At 32.1% G+C, this 9,112-nt stretch overlaps 1 protein-coding gene across 3 annotated transcripts in view; it reads left to right on the forward strand.

The window, feature by feature from the left end:
- Positions 1–1,536: 1,536 nt before the first annotated feature.
- Positions 1,537–9,112, forward strand: part of LOC106466280 (ras GTPase-activating protein-binding protein 1-like) — a 33,229-nt gene continuing 25,653 nt past the window's right edge. The window contains exon 1 of one of the 3 annotated variants that reach the window (XM_013926541.2): positions 1,537–1,622. The gene's annotated coding sequence lies outside the window, so the exon portion shown is untranslated. Of the gene's footprint in view, positions 1,623–1,651; positions 1,821–2,027; positions 2,050–9,112 lie in introns of those variants that run through there. The other 2 variants (XM_013926542.2, XM_022394257.1) reach the window with 2 other exon arrangements.

Genomic DNA, 9,112 nt, shown 5'->3' on the forward strand with positions numbered 1-9,112 from the left:
CTAGCCAACACCGCCTGCTCTTGAGCTACTCTCTTGCCAAAGAAAAGTGAGATTGACTGTCACATATAATGCTCCCATAGTTGAAAGAGCATGTTAGGTGTAACGGGTTTTCGAACCTCCAACCTTCAAATTGCGAGTCGAGCTTCCTAACCACCAGGCCAGACCAGAAAGATGGAGAAGAAAGCTACTCGAGGGCTATCTGAGCTATCCGTCTCTAATTTAGCAATTACAGATTAGACGGGCTAGCCAACACCACCCTAAGCTTACTCTTGGATAACTTTCTTGCCAACGAAAAGTGGGATTGACTGTCACATCATAACTCACCCACTGTTGAAATAGTGAATATGTTCGGTGACAGGATTCGAACTTATGAACCGCAAGTTGCGAGTCGAGCGCCCTAACCACCATCTCATGACAGGCAAGTTAAGTGAGGCTTCGCAGTAGTTATAAATTTTAAAGCAGATTTATTGTTTTATTTTTGACTTATATTTTAGTATACAGTGTATTTGACATAAGTATTTTTATTATTTCAAACTCCTATCATAGACCAGCAGTATATCTGATGACTTACAATGCTTAGAATTAAGTTTTGATACCCACGGCGAGCAGATCACAAATACCAATTGTGTAGCTTTGTGCTTCACAACAAACAAATTATTACACATGCTTTCGTATCATATTACCAAACTAATACATAATTAAGAAAAGATTTATAAATTAAAACTTAGAAAAAAATTAAATGCTTATCGCAATGATAACAATTTCTGGAATTAAAACCACGAAATTTCAGAATAATTCGTCAAGAGTTCTCCATATTTCAAGCTTTAACAGACTCAAATGATTCAATAAAGTGCTTTCAATGCCACAAAAAGACAAAAGTATTATCAATTCATTTTCCAGTTTCTAATTTACCTGTTGATATATTAACCAAATCTAATAATAATAGTAATTAACAACTTATTTTATTTTATAGTATTTAATGTAGGTATAACGATAAAGTATCCAACTATTTTATAAAATATTACTTTTAATGAATAAGTAAACTAAAAACGAAACTATTTTTCTTCTTCTTTAAAGTTCTTAGTAGTGGAAAGAGTTTTCTTTACCCTTGAAATACCTCGTCTCTGATAAGTAATATCTCCAGTGGCTCAGTGGTAAGTCTGAAAGCTTATAATGCTAAAATCCGGGTATTGATACCCGTGATTGGCACAATACAAATAGTCCATTGTGTAACTTTGCGCTTAACAACAAACTAACTGACTAATAAATTGTAGGTTTGTTATTTCTATTAATGAATTTACTTTAGTTATGTAAACCAAATATTTGGTTTAATATTTATATAACAAATAGTTCTGGCTTGTTTTTTTTGTTGAGTGCAAATTAGTTATATATATCTTAGATCTTTAAGGCAAAAGAAACGGAGCAGAAAGTTAAAGAAATGATGGTTTGAAAACTACTCAGAAGTTCACTTACTATAACGTTAAATTTGTATATGCTCCCTCTAGAAAATACTGTTCGGCCGGGGAAAAGAAAAGGGGTCTCAAAAGTAATAAAACGGACTAGTGTTGCGATGTTGGAGATGAATTCCCTTGTTGTAGGCTTAGTGTAACAGCATTTGGATGGTGAGAATAAGTACAAAATTTGTGTAGCATAGAGTATTCTCCAGATTAACATATTTTGAAACATAAAACTTAACAGCTATTTTTCTTTGATGAAAATAGAAATAGTTTCTACTTTTTGCTCTAATAATTTTTGTTTCGGCTTAAGTTACTAAAATTTAGGTGTAAGCTTTAAAATTAAACGTGAATTCTATCTGTCAAGTAAGTGAACTGAGCTAGGTTAAGTATTAAACATTTTCAAAGTAGGTATGTTGTGCATTTGTGCTAAGCCTAACATTGCAATACATTAAGAGCTTAAACGTGAATCATATTATAAGTTATACTGCTGTTACCAATTAGAAATTACAGTTTTTGTTTTGTTTTTATATGTTTATGTTTTCAGTTCATAGATCCGAAGTTGTATTGCTTCTTATTTACTGACTGTAATAGTGTAAGTTGTTATATTAGTGCTTAGAATTAGATAAAATGTGTAAGTTATCACTTCGCTACTATAACTACAACTTGTAGTAGAAGTCTGGTTAGGCCTAACTTTCTTTGTAAGCAGCTTAAACTTTTATTAATTAGGCTTAAGGGTATTTAGGTTTAATATTAATGTATTTATATAGGCATTTCTTTATTTTTTTGATAAAAACTAAAGAAGTGAACTGAAAATTGGCATAGTGGTAGAAAGTAAAAAGTGATATTGAGAAAAGTAAAATTTAAACCCACCCTTTATTTTTCAGAAAATTGTATATTTTGCCACTTTAAAGTTTAAGTTTAAATTCTGTTTAACTTTAAATAATCCACACTACAGTTTGAATTAGTGAGTGTAACATGACTTGAGCTATAAATCAAACTTATTGATAAGTTATAAGACAGGCTTAATCAATTAAAATGTATTGTATGATAACAGATATAGTCTAGGTGTTTGTCACTTCTTATTTTCAAGATAAAATTGATTAGTTTAGTGAAAAGATAAGATGGTGATAAATAATGTAATATATTTAAATCTTATTTTAGGATAACTGTTGTCAATAGGCTATTTCAAGTACTTGTACTTAGCATCGATTATTTATTTCAAGGCTATGTTGGTGAAGAATAGTGTAGGTGTTTACAGTTTGTAAGGTGCAGTAGTAGTATTAGTGGATTTAATTATAAAGAACAGGTTCTCTTGAGTAATAGGTTTCAGCCTTTAGCTTGTACAAATGAATTAGAGGAGGGAAGGTAAACAAAAAATGGAGATGGGAATGAAGAAAGATGGTTATTGTTATAGGTGTTTTTTTTAGTATGTCACATGGCTATAATAATCTGTGAGGTAAATAGGGAGAAAAGAATTGTACTATGAAGGGGTAAGGGTAAAGAATATATATGATAGAGTTTGTGATATACTCATATAATAAAGAGTGCTAGCACTGTTGTAGTCTTTGTAGTGCACATAGGAGCTGATGGTCTAGGGTAGGAGGAGTTAATTGTAAAGTAAAAGGCATTCAAAGAAAAGGATCATAATGATTTAATTCTGTTCGGGATACTACCAATACTTAACTTTGGGGGTGAAATTATAAGTAGGTCACTAGGTGAATGCTAGGCTTAGGCTAATATTTAAAGATGAGAGTGTTGCTAGGATGGATTTGTGGGATCAGTTCAAAGGAAAAAGGGAGCTATTTGGAATGGATGGGTTACATTTAAATAGGGTAGGGACTGGCTTGTTTGCAACTGTAAGTGCAGCTTTAACTTAGCACTAGACAGTGGTGAGGGCCAGAATAATAAAATAAAAATATGATGTAGGGAAAGGTATAGTGTAGGAACAAAGTACAAAGGTATTGGTAGGCTAAACTTGCTTGAAGTATAAGAAATAAATTGGGTGACTTTAGAGCACTGGTCAAAATAGAGGACTATGATATAATGGAAATTCCAGGACTGTCTTTGAAATGCAGGGTTGCAGGTTGTTTGTAGGGATAGGGTACTAAAAAGAGAGGGAGGTGTGGCTTTATATGCCAAATGCGAGTTACATCCTGCCCAAGTTGATATCAAAGCTAGTAGCATTGAGGTTGCATTTGTGTGGGTTTCTGTTAGTGGTTATAATGGAAGAAGGTTGTTACTTGGAATTAGTTACAGCCCATTAAATGAAATTGGTGAAATTAATGAGCAACTCTACAATGAGATAAAGAATTCGACTGTTAATAAGGTTGTAATTATAGGTGATTTTCTTCACCAATTGGTTAGGGACTCTACTGGGACTGTTATTTTAGATTAACTTTTAACATAGAAAGGGTTGATAGGATGGAGATTGGAAAACATCTAGGTGCAAGTGGTTTATTGTTCAATTAGGCTTGATGTTTTGCTGTATGTGGAGATAAGGAATAATTATATTTTGGTTCCAAATTTATAAAATTTGAAATGAATAATACAAGAATTATTCACTTTGAATTGAGCAACTGAATTGTTTGGAGATGCTGATGTTATTTGGAAAAATTTTGAATTTCTTAATTATTTAACAAAGGCGTGTTTCCTATAGAAAAGGGTGGCTGCAAGTGAAAAACCTGGTTGGCTCACAAAGGGTATAAAAGATAGTATTAAAAAAAGTATTATATATTCAAGAAGTTTACTGACTGCAAGATATTTAAAAGATTACAGAAGATCAAGTGAGTTGACCAAACACAGAGTTAGGAGATAGTGTTTGAAAAAAGGTTGGCTGAATATGTAAAAATCAATAGTAAGGATTTTTTTAAATATATTAATGGTAAGCAAGATGTAAGATAGAAGTAGGGCCTTTAAGGGTTGATACCTGATGATTATGGAATGGTTGGTTATTAAATTTGTTTTTTTAGTTTTCATTAATGATTTAAGCAATATTTCATATCCTGAGCACTTTCAAGATGGAAACAATTGAACAAGATGATCACATTAATTCTGAGCTTGTTAAGAAAAATTGGGAAGTTTAAAGAATGATAAAGCTCTTTTAACCAAGTGTTTTGAAGGAGGTTAAGGATTGGATACGAGAGCCATTTGCTATTATATTTTTCTTTGTCTTTGAATTGTGGACAAGTGCTAGGGGATTAAAAGTTGACTAATATTACTTTTTTCAAGACAGGTGATAAAAATTGTTCCAGTAATTATAGGCCTGTAAGTCTTACATCAGTGGTGGGAAAAGTTTTTGAAAATTGATAAAAGATGCTTTGTAAAATCATTTAACAAAGTTTAAAATTTTGTTGAATAGCATAGTTTCAATAGAATATCTTGCCTTACAAATCTTTTGACATTCTTTGAAAAGGTTACTGCTTATGGAGATGAAGGTAAGAATGTAGATTTGATGTATCTGTATTTTCAGAAAGCATTTGACAAGGTGCCACATAAAAGGCTTGTTTAAAAAGTTCTGTAGGGGTATGATATAGATTGGCTCATCAGGTAGAAAACTGGGTGGATGGAAGAAAGTAGAGGGGTTGTTACAAATGGAATTCAGTCAAACTGGATTAATGTCGTAAATGGGGTACCTCAGGGCTCAGTTTTAGGACTTTTACTCTTTTTGATTTATGTGAATGACATAGATGAAGGAATGGTCAATAGATTATTTAAATTTGCTGATAATATTAAGGTTAAAGGTTTTGCTGGCTGTGCTTTACAAAATGATTTGGATTAATCGGGAGTTGTGTAAATAAATGACAGATGGCTTTTAATTATAGTAAATGCAAGGTAATGCATGTTGGATATACAATTTGAATTATGAGTATAATTTTGATGGGAATAACCTAGCAGTGTTATGGAAGAAAAAGATCTTTATATTCTTGTTGATCAGTCTCTTAAGCCATCCAAGCAATATGCTGTTGCAAGTGGCCATGCTAATTGGATTTTAGGTGATATTAACCAAGGTGTTGAATACAAGTCTAAAGAGGATATAATGTCATTGTTAGTACTATGTTCATTCTTAGGCTCCTTGCCTTAGAAAGGACATTGAATTGTTGGAAGGGGTTCAGGGGAACCTACTAGGATAATACCAGGTATGGAAAAGTCATAAAAACATAGGTTAAGAACCCTGAACTTGTTTTTTTCTTGAAGAAGGAAGAGTAACAGAGGATATGATTGCAGTGTTTAGGATTAAGGTTTTTGATAGTGTGGATGCATCATCTTTTTTCATGTTTAATGTTGGGAATTGTAAGATTAGGGGACACAGATATACATTTTGGCAGGGTAGGAGCCTTCTTCAGTTAACACAGCTTAATTTTTCTAACAGGGAGATTTCCAGTTTTAAAAACTGTTTTAACTGCCTAGCTTTTCTGTTCCAAACAAGAATATACATTTATTTTCAGTCTAGTGACAGCTTTGCTTTAGATAAACAAAATCGTTTGAAACCTCGTGTAACGTGAAAGAGGCAAGCTTATATAATTGCCCAAGAAAATAATTTTTGTGCATGCTTTGCAAACAGTCGTTTTTTTAATACAGATTTTGGGGTTTGTTATTCATAGATGTATCCATTTTGAACATATTCCTTTGCTCCTCTCTTCTGTTAACTTATGCTCAGTCTGCAGGACTGAGTATTGGTCTGTATGTGTAGATATAAAGTAAGCAGTTTATTTTGCAGCTAACTGGACCTTGAATTAGGAGTATAATTATGATGGGGGAATACCTGTAACAGTGTTAATGAAGATAAGGATCTTGTTGTTTTAGCTGATCAGTCCCTTAAATCATCCAAGCAATGTGCTGTTGATATTGGCAGGGCAAATAGAACTTTAGGTTATATCTACAGAAATATTGAATACAAGCTTAAAGAGTTTATAATTTATTGTATAGCCCATTAGTTTGTAATATTTTATTCAGTCTTGGGCTCGTTACCTTTAGGAAGGACATTGAACTGTGGGAAAGGGGTTCAGAGGAGGGCTACTGCGATGGTACCTGAGATGGAAAGATCATATAAGGATAGGTTAAGATTTCTGAAAATTTCTCTTGAAAAAAAAAGTTAGGGGGTGTTTAAGATTGTTAAGGGAGTTGATAGTGTTGGTGCATCATCTTTTTTTTGTAATGCTGAGAAAGGTAAGACAAGGGAACACATTAATTTTATTTTTTTAACTTTCAGGTGTGGTGGATGCAGTTAATTTAAGGGAGTTTAAGGGAAGGCTTGATAAATATTTGATAAGGGCTTGTTTTGAATGCTATATTTTCTTAAAAGCTTAGTAGATGGGGTGGCCTAGATGGACCAACAGGTCTCTTGTTGTCCTTAAATTATATATGTATGTAATAATAGCCATTTTGAAGACTTGAATAAAAACTCAGAAATTCAGATAAGTTATGAAGAGAAGTACCCCCCTTCTGATAATAGTATTATTCATAACCCTACCGAATTGCAGTTTGTGAATGTCTTACTCAATATTTTTAGTGCTGCCAGGAAACATTTTTAAAATGTGTTAAAAGTCGTAACACTTTTGATAAAAAATTTGCAAATTAGTATCTAAAAAGATAGATTAGATGAACAATATATTTAGATTCACTGTATGTTGCACAGTGCTTATTTTCTTGTTGTCCAATTTATTAAATTTACATTTTGTTTCTCTCAGGCTCTTTTTATTTATTGTTTTTGGTGTTCTTACAAGTCTTTTTAAAAGGAGAAGGACATTTTTGTTGGGTTAAGCATAAGTGACACCAAAAAAATAAAATAAATTCAGTTGCCAAAAAATGTTATTAGCGATAGTCTGCAGCTTGAATCCTTGATTGGTAAAATTTGTATTGTAATTGCTTGCAATGTAAATTGAGATATTTGTCTAAGGAATTGCTCATTCAAATATCTATTGCAGTTCAAAACTGGAAAATTGGCGAATAATAATGGGACTGAGTATTTAACTGCCCTAAAGAGTGTTGTGATTTAGTCTTTAATACAGTGGTTCCCAATCTTTTCACTACCAAGGACTCCTTTTATTACATTTTTTCCCCCACGTACCTCATCTTTTTGAAAGATTCTATCTACCCGACAAACTGTTTTTATTAACTAGTAATTAACTTATTTTAAAGGCTTTTTTCACATACTTGGAGCCAGAAAAATTGTGACAGTTATAGAACAGTCTCAGCTTTTTACGGGTGATTATTCTGTGTCCTTCTATGAATTATTTAGTTAAAGAAAAATAATTCATGGACCCCAGGCTGGGAAGCACTGCTTTAATATTTGTATTTTATTTCTAAGTTATGGTTTTCTTGACTGTAGCAATAGTTGTTTAATTTGGCAGTTGAATGATTTAAGATTTGTTTAAATGAATATTCTAAGAATTTTTTTAGTAAGTAACACAGCACAGGTTCGGTCCCTGGGACTGACCTCGTAACCATTTTGTGCTTGTTATAGTTTTCATGCTATAACTTTTAAATTAGTAAGTGAATGTTAACAGAATTTGGCAGATTATCAGGAAAAATTACAATGCTTTCAATTGCAAAATTTTTTTTTTCAAGTCATAAGGTTTGTAAAGCAATGTTTTTATCACATGCCTTTTGTTTTTTCTTTTTGCATGATGCCTCTCCAACATCCAAAGTAATTTTCATTTTAGGATTAAAAATACTTTTCTGCATCAGAAAATTTTCAAATTTCACATGCAAAATCTTTATAATGTCCAGATAGTTATCAAACGTTTCTTAAGAAAAAACTTTATATTATATCTGTTATTTTCAGTAACGAATCTCTGTACGGGTTTGGTAGATTTGTCTGATCTCGTAATCACCATAAAAAATCAGGAAATAAATATAAATTATGCCTCTTGCATTCTAGAATGACAACAAATTATAACACTAAAACATAAATATTTAGACTAAATAGCTTAAATCTCATAAAATTGTACATTTGTATATATTTATTTTTATTATATAACCCAACAAAACTAAAATAAAGTGATTAAAAAAATTTAAACCAAGACCTTTTCATTCATATACTTATCAAACTTTTTCTTAAACTCACTTAAATTTACTGCTTCTACAACATCTGAAGGCAACCTATTCCAAAGGCCAACCACCCTGTTAGAAAAATAAAACTGTCTTAGCTGAAGATGACTCCTAACTTGCCAAAATTTATATTTGTGTCCCCTAGTCCTATTATTATCATTGTTAAAATATAAAAAAAGATGATACATCAACACTATCAATTCCCTTTACAATCTTAAACACCTCAATCAGATCCCATCTAACTAATCTTTTTTCAATAGAAAACAATTTGAGAGATTTTAGCCTCTTGTTGTATGACAACCCCTCCATCCCTGGTGCCATTCTAGTAACCCTTTCCAACAATTCAATGTCTTTCCTAAGGTAAGGACTCCAAGACTGAACACAATATTCCAAATGTGGCCTAACCGGTGACCTGTACAATGAAATTATAACATCTTTTGACTTGTATTCAATATTTCTATAGATACAACCTAGAATCCTATTTGCCCTACCACTAGCAACAGCACACTGCTTGGATGGCTTTAGAGACTAATCGACTATTACACCAAAATCCCTTACCATCATAACACTATAAGTTATTCCATACAATTAAACTTATATCAATA

The sequence above is a fragment of the Limulus polyphemus genome, unplaced genomic scaffold, assembly GCF_000517525.1.
Source record: "Limulus polyphemus unplaced genomic scaffold, Limulus_polyphemus-2.1.2 Scaffold2211, whole genome shotgun sequence".
NCBI lineage: Eukaryota > Metazoa > Arthropoda > Merostomata > Xiphosura > Limulidae > Limulus > Limulus polyphemus.